Genomic DNA, 14638 nt, shown 5'->3' with positions numbered 1-14638 from the left:
CACTCTACAGAATAAAATAAAACAAAAATTCTCTACTTAGACATCTGTATTTTCATTTTTTGATATATCATGTATTGTAAACTGGTCTTTATTTATATATTTGCTAATTTTAAAACATAAGTTAATATTTGATTTGTAAATTCTGAAGGAGAAAGAAGATATTTGTGGTATTGCTATCGTCTCAGATAGTCTTATGGTTGATTAACATGAAGTTTAAGAACTGGAAAATTCCATAATATATTTCAGTTTCTATTGAAAACTGTAAAATGTGTCTTCCATGTGCCACAACCTCAGTCTTTCAGAGGATTTTTGTAAACAGAATACTATTCAACAGTTCAATAACTTGTTATTAATTTGTTTATTTTTAGTTTTAAAAGTAATGCATGCTTATTACAAAAACAAATTATAAAGTATAGAATTTTATGACATAAATAGTGAAAAAACTGCTAATTACCTGCTCCTTCTTAATTCCACTCCTGAAGGGTAACATATGTAAAAAAAGGAGGGGTCTGCTAAATATGCACATTTCATTTTACAAACTAGGCAATAATCACAGTTGTATGTACTGTTCTATATCATTTAACAGAATAGCCCAGGAATACTTCAACAGAGATATACCTCAGTTTTCTTCAAAGATACATCATGTTCCATACTATGGATGCACCAAAATTTATACAGCTTATCTTTTTCAGTGGACATTTAGAGGGTTTCAGGTTTTTCACTGTCACATACAATTTGGCCAAGTATACCCATGTACATACATCTTCATGCGTTTGTGTTCTAGCTTGATTTCTCAAGAGAACAGAGCCTGAGGCGACATTTAAGAGTTGATACTTTATTAGGAAGTAAAATCCCAGGGCATCAAGACATTGGGAAGAGGGAGATGGAGAATAGATGGAGGAAGAAGCACATGTTGGTTACCAAACTGGTTGCTGCTCCATAAACAGTCTCTCGAATATGTGAGTCTTCTTTAGACAGGCTGTGCAGAACCACTATGCATCAGAACATTGCATCAGAGAAAGACAGAGAAAAGCGTCTGCTCTTCTGCCTATCAGTTGTCAAAGTTTTCCCAATAGTTCCCAGCTGTATCACCTGGCCCCTTTGGGCTGCAGCAGAGGGAGCCTGATATCATGCTCCAGTTATCATGGATGAAGAAAGGGAACTTCATCCAAATCCAAATGTGGTGAGAGGAGCCAGAGTCTCAGTGGCTCCCTCTGGGTCTGGCCTGGGTGTCAGAGGCTGCAATCATCCCTGGGGAGACAGGGACAGTCAATGGTGCAGGAAGGGGTGCTGATGGCAGCGACTCTGGATGTGGCTGTGGAAGAAGGTAGCAGCCGGGATCCCCATAAGCAAGAGCTGAGAAGCAGGTGTGGCTGATTGCATCTGAGAAGGCAAATAAATAGTGTCGGATACAAGAGGTATGAGCATGTCTATAGGATTGAGTCCTAGGAACAGAACTGCTGGTTCAAGAGGTGTGCACGTTATTTTGATAGCTTCTGCAGAATTGCTGTGGCCCCAAAATGTACTCCTTCATAATTTTCACATTATCATTTCAGGGAATTTTAAATTTCCATTCCAATGTAAACATTGGTTTCTTTCACAGATTTACATTTTCAGAGTCTTCCAGCATTGCATATTGATCTAAATGACATTTCTAAAAGCCCAACAGGTATTTCTAACCCTGGCAAATTTATCTAACACCATGTGCCTTAGTAGAGTGGCATTTCCAGCTGGCTCACAAAATGAAAAACACATATGAACATATTAAAGTTGAACCAGTGCCTGTGTGTCTGTGAATGGATGGTCTCAGTGAGCATCCAACATATTGATTTTTTATTCTGTCCTATTGTATTATTATTTTTTGTAAGGCAAAGATCAGATGATTTGCATGAACAGTTTGAATGTCATATCATCAACATAGATAGCAAACAACTTTTCTTTTAAAACAAAACACTAAAATCAAATCTTAATAAATCTACTAATAAAAGCAAAGAGCAGATTAATATATAATTTGAGCAGTGAAAATTATTTTTGCAGGGGATTATTTTTATCCTCTTTTATACTCTTAAATTGTACATTTGTGGGAATCCATACCCACAGCCTGACAGGAAACAGAGCTTTTGTGTTTGCAAACATTGGGCAGGCCGCTCCTGGATCAGCCAAAACCGAGCTGTGCTGGTGACAGCCTTTTTCCTCTGGGTTGATGCTTTCTCTCTCATAGATAGGTACATGCACTGGCTCTGTGGTCCATATTAAGCCTGTGTAATTGCAGCCCCAGTTACAGCACTTTGCAGAAATATACCTTTCACACATGCTCATTACTTATACTCTCTCTTTGACTTTTTGCTCTCCTTCCTCAAAAATTTCCAGAAAAGCCCTAAAAAACAAATTGCAAGGAAAATGGAGGCAGTGGGAAGAGAAACTGTAGATTAAAAGAGGAAGCACATATCCAACATTTGCAATTCATGGATCCATCTTTTTTTATAAAACCATGTGAATTATGGAATTCTTTTTTGATATTTTTGAAGCAACTAGAAATGTGAACCTTTACTGGATCTTGCATGATATTAGGTTATTATTGGTAACTTTTATGTGATATTTATAAAATGATATGATGCCAGTGGTTTACTTTGGTTTACTTGGGAATGATATAAGCTGGGAGAAAGCAGTAAAACAAGAATAACTAATAGTTAGTAATTGTGCTTTGGGTGGTGGACATTTTGAAATTCAGTCAGATAAAAAGTTTTCTTTTTTAAAAAAATATCCAAAATATCTGTTTCCTTCATTTACATTTTTAGGTTCATTCAGAAATGTGGTGTGGTGTATGTCCCTGCATGTGCACAGTGATGGAGAAGGAATACTACTGGGACACTCAACAGGAAAGCAAAGAAATGGTCCCAGAGAAAATTTTACTTTTCAGGATGGCCTTAGTGAGGCTGTAAATGGTTTAAATATTTAAGTCAAATGTTAGAGGTTGTCTGGAAATCTATTGTGTTTCAAAATTGCTGACAAGATACAATCAACTTCTTTCAGTCTAGAACTCTTAATAAGCAAACAATAAATGCACTCATCCATCCATCCGTCCATCCATTCATTCAGCAAACAGGTATTGATTATACAGTGGTGAACAAATCAAATCAAATCAATATTTGAACCCCTGAATTCACAGCACTCACAATAGAGAAAAACATAGAACAGCTGTTTTGTAGAAAGTAGTATTGTATTGGGCACTTCAATCACCATAGAAGGGGTTTTCCTAAAATTGGTCTATTATTTGACTTCAAACAAGTGTAATTAGATGAAGAAATTTTGAACTGCTATGGCTTTCAGAAATGGTAACTACAAAGAAGGAAAGAAGTAGGAAGTAAGGAATGTCAAGTAACAAATGTGCATCTCATTTGGCATAAAGAATTACTCGTATGTTGTGGTTTTATTATATCTACCTACCTACCTACCTACCTATCCATCCATCCATCTACCTACCTATCTATCCATCCATCCATCCATCTATCATCTATCATTTATCTTTGTCTTAAAACTCTTATATAGGAATGCACTGTATTATTGTTCTGCAACATTCTTCAAACTCAGTCAGTACTTGCATCCTTTAACATTTTCTGCAAAGCTTTATACACACATTATAAGGAAGAAACTACTATGAGCACACGTGATTTGTAACATTAACTGTGAGCCACAGACTAATTGGCCACAGTTTTTGTTAAAGCATGTAATCTATCTTGAATTATTTTCTGCAATCTAAGTTTCTATTTGGAATGTTTATTAACTAGTTTATTATAATTGCTTTAAATATTTTAATACACAAAGGAAAAGAATGGATGATGAAGAAATTTGCTGCCAAATGGCTCATTTCACCACTGAAAGTAGTCAGAGGAGATCTACTTATTTTAAAGTTACATATGAACTGGTAATACTTTGATGCATAAAAATAATTATAAACCAAATGGGCATTTTCAGAGTCGAAGCCTACATCACTTGTTTGTAACTTTTCAGTTTATTTTAGTGGATAAATCTTTCTGCAAGCTTTATTTTTCTTCTTTCTTCATCTTCCTTCCTTCTTCACTCCCTCTCTTCCTTCCTTCCTCCCTCCCTTCCTCCCTTCATCCTTTCGCTAAGAAAATCTGCCTTAGTTTTTTAATTCAGAAGAGGTCATGACGTCTTTCTTACTTTCATTGCATGATGCTACGTGCTGTGCCTACAGATCTTGAACAATGTATTCCTTTCTCTAAATGGTAGCATTTTAACAACTCAGAATTGTTAAAATAAGTATAAGAATTTTAAGAGAACAAATGTTAAATCCAAGTCATCTGACACTAACTAGCTCATTGATGTTGTCATTTTGAAAATATGATTTGGCCTTGGATTATGTGACAGTATTTTACCAAAACGAATTATTAAACATACATTTTATTTTTAATATGAATTAAAGTATATAGCAATTTACATCTGTTTAGATGTAAAGCATTTGACTTGAGCAACGCCATGAGATAAGACTTTGGCATTTGTCTAGCACCATCTACTGCCCAAGTCAAGTAAAAACAGGAATCTCTTTCCAATAATTTGAAATTGGTATTACCCTGCATTATAACCTAAGCAGTTTACATCGAATATTGTTGGAAAAAGAAGAGGAAGTAGACAGGGAAAAGTGGAAAAGCTAATTATAATAAATGTAAGTGTTTCTGAGAAGCAAAGACATATACATATACACACAAGCACACATAAATAAACATCTATAAACTTAAAGGTTAGGGACCTCTAAGAAAAAATATTTTCTTTTTGTATTTATAAACACACAGTCCTCTATAATTGATGGACAAGCAACTCATTAATCAAATGATAATTTTTTATGATTCAAAGAAGCATTTGCTTCATTAATAGGGAGCACTTATTTTTCATATTTTATTCTGTTTTATTTGATAAAGTTTTATTATGATATAGAGTAAAAAGTCAGAATGTCAACAAAAGAAAAACCTATCTATTCACATCCATTAGAAAAGTTGCAGATGGTATGATTATAACAGCAAAGTACAGTAAGTTCAGCCTGGTTTGAACAATGGCAAAATTAGGGAATAAAAATGGTTGCTGAATCTGTTCTCCAGCTGGGTGATAACATGAATTTAACTAAATATGTAGGTCGCTTTTAGAACTCAGTCTTCTAGTCATCTATTACTATGATGCAATTTTAACCCCCATGACAAGATAATTCATATGCTGCAATCACTGCTTCTTTAAAAGGCAGGTGTATTCATAGGCAACACAATTTATTTAAAATCTATAAAAATGATTATTCAAGAATTCATACTTCTCTGAAATATAGAACACATTGTCAAAGAAATACAATTGGCCTGTTTCTTGTAAAGACCTTCATTTCATAAAAATTAAGAACACTTTTATGCTTAATTTTTTGAACTAGATTTTTTTATGTAAACCTTAAATCAGCATATTTCAATGCTTCTTAGATTCCAAAAGTACAAGGATGCTTATTCATATAATTTCTATTTTGTTAACTTAGCAAACTTATTGTTGACTGATTATTTAAGAGAAAGTAAATGAAATGTCTTACATTTCAAATGTGTTTTTATTTGCATGATCTCTTTTCCTGTGCTAATTTCTAAGACGACAGTTGTGACCTCCTTCTTGTGTGCTGATTGCACTAGCTTACATTTGGAGTAATTTTTCAGTTTTATGGGAGTGATTTTTTTTTCTTTCTCAGATCTAAATTAGTTCAAGTAATGGAATTTAAGAATAACGAGTTAATAGCAGTATTGGAGGAAAGGAGAAACAAAAACTCAAAGAACTAATTATTTTGAAGACTAGCTTCCTCCTAATACACACACATGTACACAAATGCTTACATATTATACAAAATCATGACAAATTAAAAAGTTAGAAATAAAATGCAAGAAAAAAAGATCAAATAGTGTCACAGAAAATAAAAACTATATATTTTTTATTTGGAGCTTAATTTTAACACTTCAATGTTTCAAAAATACTGTATTTGACTTCTATTTATAGTTTTTTTCATGTCATACTGTTATTTATATCCACACATACTTTACACTCCAAGGTTTGTCTGCTGACAATGGCACTTAAATAAGAGTGAAATGCAATGAAATAAAATATGAAACTAAAACTAAGAGGGGTGTACAGAAAGATTCCCACTTGTATCCAACATTCTCCTATAAGAAATATGATCTAATCTATTGCATTTTAAAATTCTATAATAAGAGTTAAAATAAATCAGATTCCTTACATTTTACTACAGAAGAAAAAGAAGATGTGGAATCATTCTAAATTATTTAAATATTCTTTCCAAAGTGGGAAAGTAATTGGTTATATGTTTGTATTGTAAAATGGAAAAATCTTGCCTTCTGAAAAGTGCAGTCCTAAAGATTTTGTGGCTCAAATATTTTGACTAACAGATCCACCTTTTTTGCCTCTAAGTGAAAATTTTAAAACTACTAAGTTGATCTAGACAACACAGCATCACAGACAAGAGAAGACACTATCAGCTATAGATGGAAACAGAGCCACCTAAATTGAAAGATACAAAAATTCAGATACACAAATATGGTCATAGTCATGCTCCATGAAAATGGTTGAAATGGGAAATTTGTGCTTGAATATGTGTTACCACAATATTTTAAAAAATAATAATGTCCTCCAATGATCCCATCACAGTGTAAACCATTTAATCTCTGAGGTTTAAACTCTGTAAAATGCTACCATAAACTGAGGATATGACCAGTTATTCCTCAGTGCCATGGCTTGGGTTTCTTCACAAATGAATCCTAAAACAAATATTTGAGAGCAGGAAGTTTAGTTTTGAGGTTATCTCAAGAAAAACTGGAAGGGAATTGCAAAGTAAGATTTGAAAGAAAAGGAAGAGAAGAGAAGGGTGGGGGGGAAAAAAGGGAAACATGAAATTAAGGGTGCGTTATTAAGCAACAATATGGTGGGCAACTAGAGCTCAATATCACTGGGAAACACTGGGAAAAATGTGGAACCTATAACTCAAGGTCCATCACACTTGAGGGAAGTGTGAGTCCCATATAGTTAGACATATCTTTTATTTTTAACTAGTATTATAAATACATAAAAACTGCCCATGTACATTTTGAAGGAAGGTAGATAGAGGGAGAAGGGTATAGAATCATTAATTCTTAAACATATATTATTATTTTGACATTGTGCAGGGTGTATAATTTCCATGAAATTAATTAAATAATGGTCATAGCTAGACAACCACTGTAATGTTCCATAAAAAGAGTTGAGGATCTGATCTAAGGGAGTGATTAGGAAAACAGAATATAGGGGATATTTTAAAGAAATGTATGAGATATATTTGGCAGGTTTGAGAATCCAATTAAATTAGGAGAAGGAGAGGGAAGAAATAGTTATAAAGACTGAAAGATCTGGCTTGTGTAACCGGCTCGACTTGTTACAATTAACTGTTGTATTGGAAGCAAGTCTGGAGGACTGGGATGAGATTACAGGAACTATTATGAAGTTAGAGAAGTGAGTTTATAACTCATGGTGCTTATAAGGCACAGAAATAAAGTATTCTTTTTTAAACAAGAAAATGAATATGATTTCCAGGGAGATCCTATAAAGCAATCAGAAGATAAAGGGAAAATTGAACTCAGTTAAGGAAATAGCATAAAAAAAATCTGAGTTAAACTGGCCAAGAGAAGCAAGGAGGAGAATCAGGAGAGAATAAAATCTGTATAAAAAGAACATTTCAAAAGGTAACTAGGGTTCTGTAATGTCATAGAGATATCATTAGGATTAGTACTAGTACTAGTTTCAGTTTTAGTAACTGTAATCATTAATATGGTCTAAGAAACTCAACTGCCTCTTGTTTGAAGATATTGCAACAAGTTTTCTAGGAACAGGGATTAGAAATTGTTTGTAAAGCCAAAAATAAATCATTCAGTAGATGATTCATATATAATGTTATATTTTACAAGGAAATGAACCTCAACAGAAAAGTAGTTCTGAAAGTTTGTAATTTAAGAACCAGAATTCTGAGAACATTAAGTGATTTCCTAATTGTTAAATCCAAGAATCTGTCCTGCTTTCAGTGTATATACATATGTATTTGTATGTGTGTGTGTGCTCTGTATGTGTATAATTATGACAACTTTAGGTATAGCACACACTATAAAATTCATGCTTTTAAATTGGACAATTCAGTGGTTTTTAGTAGATTCAAGGTTACATGACCATTATCACTATCTAATTTTTGTCATTTTCATCACCCCGAAAAGAAACCCCATAGCAATTAGCAGTGACTCCCCTTTCCCCAGTCCACCCTGCCTCTGACAACCACTGATACACATTCTGTAGCTATGGACTTGCCTATCCTGGACATTTCACAAAAATGGAATCATCCAATACGTGACCTTTTGTGACTGGCTTCTTTCATTTAGCATAATTTTTCAAAGTTCATTCACGTTAAGCATCTATAACTACTTCATTCCTTTTCTTTGCAAAATAACATTCCATCATATCGATGTATCACATTTGTTTATCAGCAGTTGATATACAAATGAAATGTTTTCACTTAGGCTATTATGAATAATGTTGCTCTGAACATTCATATACAAGTTATTGTTCAGGGATATGTTTTCATTTGTCTCGGAGTAGAAGTGCTAGGTCAGATGATCACTCTCTTTAACCTTTTGAGGAACTGCCTGACTGTTTTCCAAAGTGACTGCAACATTTTACATCCCCACTATAAATGAATTAGGGCTCGATTTTCTTTCGGTCCTTTCCTCACTTGTTATAATCTGTCCTTAAGATTACACCCATCATGGCGGCTGTGCAGTGGTATCACACGAGGTTTGATTTCCATTTCCCTGATACCTAATGATATTCTACATCTTTTCATGTGCTTATTGACCATTTTTATACCTTATTTTCTATTTTAGATATTTGAGTCTTCTATCTTTTTATTGGCAGTCTAGCTAAATGTTTGTGATTCTGTGGCTCATTTCAAAGAATCATGTTTTGGTTTTGTTCATCTTCTCTATTTTTCTATTCACTATTTTTCATTAATTGTACTCTGTTTTCATTATTCCCTACCACATTTCCTTTCTCCTGCTTGCTTTGGGTTTAGGTTGCTCTCCTTTTACCAATGTCTTAAAGTAGAAGGCTGGGTTATGGATTTGAGATCTTTCTTCTGTTATAATATTGGTGTTTACAGTTATAAATCTCCTGCTAAGCCCTACTTCAGCTGCATCCCAAAAATTCTGGTGTATTGTGTCTTCTTTTGCATTAATTTCAAAGTATTTTCTAATATTCCTTAAGGATTTCTTCTTTGACTCATTAGTTAACTTTTCCGAGTTTTTTTTTTTTTTAATTTCCACATATTTGTGAAGTTTACAAATAGCTTTAGGTCGTCGGTTTCTAATTTCATTCCATTGAGGCTGGAGAACATATTTTATATGATTTAAATATATTTAAATTTATTGAGGCTTGTTTTATGGACTAATATATGGTCTACCATGCAAAATATTCCATGTACACAAGATAAGATTGTGGATTCTCTTGTCATTGGGTGGAAAATTCTACAGATGTTTGTTAGGTGTAGATAGATGGTTTGTAGTGTTTTTCAAGTCTTATATTTTCTTGTTACTTTTTCTGCCTAGTTTTTTTATCCATTATTGAAAGGGAGGTATTGCTGCCTCCAACTATGAATGTTGATTGTCTATTTCTCTCTTCAATGTTCTTGGCTTTTGCTTTATGTATTTGGATCTTTGTTGTTAAGTGTATAAATATTTATAATTGTTTTATCTTCTTGATGGACTGACTCTTTTGTCATTATAAAATGTCCTTCTTTATCTCTAAAAACATTTTTCATAGCCATTCCAGCTTTTCTTGGAGCTGCTGTTTGCTATATATTTTTTTATCCTTTCACTTTAACATATTTGTATTTTTTAATCTAAAATGTGTCCCCTGTAGACAGAATATGGTAGGAGTTTATTTTTTATCATTTCAGACCATCTGTGTCTTTAACTGGATTGTTTAATCAATTCAAATTTAACATTATTGATGATATAGTTGGATTTATGACTGCCATTTTTTTTTTTGTTTCTTGTGTTTTTCTCATTTTTGTCCCTTCTATTGCTTCTTTCCTTCTGTCTTTACACTAAGTGAAAATTTTCTACTGTAACATTTAGTTTAAAGATTTTTTTTCACTATAGTTTTGGAGTTATTTTCATAGTATTTGATCTAGGACTTAGTATATGCACGTTAAAGATCAGAATTGACTTCAGATTTATACTAACTCAATTCCACTGTGAAATATAAATGTTGCTTTTATATAAATTTATTCCCTCCTCTCCTTTTTCATGCTGTTATTATGCTATAATTATACTATTTTATTTGCTATTATTTTCATATATGTCACAACTATATATGTCAAAAACCAATAAGACATTTTTATAATTGTTATAATTATAACTTTATATAATTTTTAATCTTTCAAAGAACTTTGGAGGAGAGTAAGCATATAGTCAGATTTTGTTACACTAACCATCTTATTTACCATTTTTTGTTCTCTTCATTTGTTTTGTTGGTCAAGGTACCATGTAGTGTTATTTCCTGACCCCAATACAGTTTTGCCCCCAAATTCTTCGTACTGTAATAATCATATACATTACATTTCTACATAACGTATTCCCCAAAATGCCTTCAGGTGCATATTGTTTTATAAAAATATTTTAAATTTGTTTGAGAAAATGGAAAATATATGAATTTATACTATATTTTATAATTTCATAATGACCTTTACTGGTGCTCTTTGTTTTTGTATGGATTTAAAATATTATCTGTGGTCACTTATTTAAGCTGAAGAACTTCCTTTAGCATTTAAGGCAGGTCTAAGGGCATCAAATTCTGTCATTTTTAAAACAAACATGGAATTGTGTTTATCACTCTTATTTTTTAAAGATAGTTTTGGTGGACATATGAATTCTGTTTGACAGTTTTGTTTTGTTTTTTTCTTTTAGAATTTGAATATGTTACCTCACTGCCTTTGTCCACAACTGATTCTGATGAAAAGTCACCTATTAATCTTATTGTGATTCCCTTGTATGTTTTTCTCTTGCTGCTATCACCACTGTATCTGTCTTTAGCAGTTAGTATTTGTACTATTAGTTGGCTCTGTATGGATCCCCTTGCATTTATCACTGTGGAGTTATTTGAGCTGTTTGGATGTGTACATTAAAGTTTTCATCAATTTTGGGAAAATCAGTCATGATTTCTTTGAATATTTTTCTACTCCTTTTTCTCTCCCCTCTCCCTCTGGTACTACAATAATGCATGTGTTGGTGTGCTTAATGGTGTCCCACATTTCTTTGAAGCTCTGTTCATTTTTCTTCATTCTTATTTTCTGTGGCTTGCATAATCTCTACCAGTCCATATTCAGGTTTAATATTATTCTCCCAGTACAAATCTACTATTAAGCCCTTCTAGTGAATTTTTCATTTCATTTATTTTACTTTTCAACTTTAAAATTTGCATTTTTCCTTTTTTATCATTTCTATCTCTCTACTGACATTCTGTATTTTATGTAGCATTGTCATCAGACCTTCCTTCACTTTTGCAAGCATGGTTTTTATTAGTTCTTTGCGCATATTTTAAATGCTATTTTGAGTGGTTTTTTTTTTTTTCTTTTAAATCTGATATATAGGCTCATTTACAAGCAGTTTCTGTTGCCTGCTTTTTTGTTCTTATGCATGTGTCACACTTTTCTGTTTCTTTGCATGTCTTCTTATTTTAGTGGTTGAAAACTGGACATTTTAGGTGTCGTATCATAGCAATTAAGGATACTGGCCCCTCCACCGTAAGTCCTGCTGTTGTGTATCACCTGCTTTTGTTTAGAGTCTTGGCTGTACTGTCTAAGTGAAGTCTGTATCCTCTGCAGTATGAAGCCTCTGATGCTGCTCCTCAGAGGCTGGCATTTGGGCAGGTGCAGTCACTCTGGAATTGCACTGCTAGGAGCAGGTCCCATTTGTTTCTCTCTGATCTCTCCGTCAGTCTGTCTGCCTCTGTTGTATCATACCCAGCTATTACACCTCACTGATTGCCAGCTTATGCCTCTTGTTTTTGACAATACCCCGGGGAGTAAACTGTCCCATAGTCTTAGCCAATTAAATTTGGTCCCCTTTGTAGGGCTAACTTTGAGGCCAGTCTTTGCAGTTTGTTCTGACGTCAGGAGTTCTTTTTTTAGCTGTGTCTTTCCCCGGTCCTCGGGGACGAACCAGCTGGCCTATTGGTTAGTTTATTGCACTCTTACAGCTCCCAGATTCCTCTTAATTGCTTACCACCAAAACCTCCATCATTTTTGAGAGCTCCCTTAGGCTTGGACTTCCCCACACATGGTTTCAAATAAAGTAAACTCCTTTGGGGAGAGCTTTGGAACTCTCTATGCTTATGGAGTGCTACTAACACTCGGCAAAATCTCTGAGCAACTGCCTAGAGCTGTGGGTACAAATAGTGGGCCTGCTTTTCTATAAGTGACATCCCTGCATTATGAGCAGGGCATTGGGCAGGGATGGTAGCCTCTTATTTTTGTATCTTCACTTTTCTGGCACGGAAACTCTGCCCTATGAGTGAAATGCAGTGAGGGAAACTGGGGTCTCAGTATTCTTAGCCCGCCATGCCTGGCTGTGAGGGGGGATGGTTGGAGGAAGGGAGTTTCTGACCTTTTAGATACACTCATCAACAATACAGCCTTTGTAACTCAGAGACATGAAGGATGAGAAATTCTGATGGTCTGCCCATCCTGGTAAGATATTATATAGCTTGACAGGGAACTGACGGGAGAAGTAGCTCCATCTTCTTGGTCATACTCACCTGGAATAGAGCTGGAGATGAGAAAGGAGGGTGTGGTCATGGTTCAAATGCCACAGAATGCCATTCTTTTTACCAAGATTTGGTAGATTTAGTTGCATAAATGTTTCCTTATTTGCTATATGCCTTTAGCCACAGGGTCATGACAGTAATTCTTAAGCTACCTTTGTGTGTTCTATTTTTTTATAAAATAATTTATTTAATTTTGTATAAAGAGAGCCTGTTTTCTCAAAAATGAAAAAAGAAGTTACAAATAAGGAGAATAGAAAGATTAGTTTCAAATTTATGATGCTAGAATCAGAGACATCAGTATGAACTCAAGTGTATAGACAGAAGAAAGATCAATGACACATGGATGATATAGATAGATACAAAAATAAAATGGTTGTATAGATATAAAAATAAAATAGTTGTGTGTGTGTATGTGTGGGATATTACACACTCATAGCCTAACTGTATCTGCTAAGGGGGCCTAGAAACAATGGCAGTCGCATGGGAATAAACATATTTTTTTCACCCAGATCTTGGTTTTAAATATCATTCTACAATAAAAGAAATTGGGGTTCCTTGAGGAAGTGATTAATTGCCCTACTAGAGCAGGGAAAATAAAGGAAAGACCAGAATATCTGTTAGTATCAGAAAATAACAAAGTGTTAAAAAATAATCAGCACATATCAAAAGGCTACAGGAACCAACTTGAAGAATCCCTCAACAGACAAATCTAGGACAATTTAAGCAACAGCATTTCTAATGATAGCAATGATTTATAACTCATACACGAAAACAAACTTCATGTGTCTAAGCTCACAAATTAACAATTGAATTAATTAAGAAATGGGGAGAAGGCAAAACTCTTCCTTATAGAAGAATTCCAATTAATAAACATCAAAGGAATGAAGAAAATAGGAAATCACCATTTGGCAAACACAACAGTATTAGTTGTTTTGGACAAGAAGGAATAATGGGCACTAAAAGAGGGGATGAAAGTTTGACAAGAAACATGATATTTACATAGCTCTCAAAGTACTTCTCTATAATGTGATCATAAGGCAATAAAGAACTAGCAATAAGGAACTGCAAATGTGGAACTTTATTTGAAATTTGGACAAAAAAGTGGAGTAAAAATGATGAAAGACAAAGGGAAATACCTTATAACTAAGCCCTAGTAGGTGGTGGTAGACACATTTGATTTCATTTATGCTTCCTCTAACACTAGGAAGGGAATAAAAGAAACATTTCTGATCTCTTACTGTCTTTTGAACTGGGCATTAGAACCACAGCAATCAGAACTTGCTATTATTACTTTGTATTAATAGGTGATAAAAAAGAATGAAAATGTGTAGGAATGTGACCAATTATCAGAGCCACTTTTGGAGTTTAGTTCTCCTTAACCAACAAAATTAATGACATTTCCACTACACCATACATACAAAGCAGAAATATATAAATTTGGGGAGTATAACAAATAATCGTCAAGAAGTTCCCCAAAGTGAAAAGGTAAAGGTGCTAAAACACCATTATACTATAAATCAAAAACTAGTTCTGAGATATGAAAATGCTCATTATGTGTTGAACATTTTTCCTTGTATTCTTTGTAAAGAAGCCATTTTTATTAATTGTCAGTAATTATTTCACAAGCATACTTGGTTTCTGTTCACACCTGAATAAGGCTGCCTTTGTCCCATGTAGCTTATGATTTAATAAATTTGATAGGATGAGAGAAATATAAACATGTATTGAGCAGGTTGAATGGAAGGAG

The 14638-nt window shown here is 33.8% G+C and overlaps 1 protein-coding gene across 3 annotated transcripts in view; it reads right to left on the bottom strand.

Moving 5' to 3' along the window:
• CSMD1 (CUB and Sushi multiple domains 1) overlaps positions 1 to 14638 on the bottom strand; it is a 2222584-nt gene that overhangs the window by 2101295 nt on the left and 106651 nt on the right. The gene's annotated exons all lie outside the window — the stretch shown is intronic.

This window comes from Choloepus didactylus, chromosome 20 (genome assembly GCF_015220235.1).
Source record: "Choloepus didactylus isolate mChoDid1 chromosome 20, mChoDid1.pri, whole genome shotgun sequence".
NCBI classification, from domain to species: Eukaryota; Metazoa; Chordata; class Mammalia; order Pilosa; family Megalonychidae; genus Choloepus; species Choloepus didactylus.
Note: the sequence above shows the minus strand (reverse complement) of the source record. Positions and strands in the feature narration are given on the sequence as shown.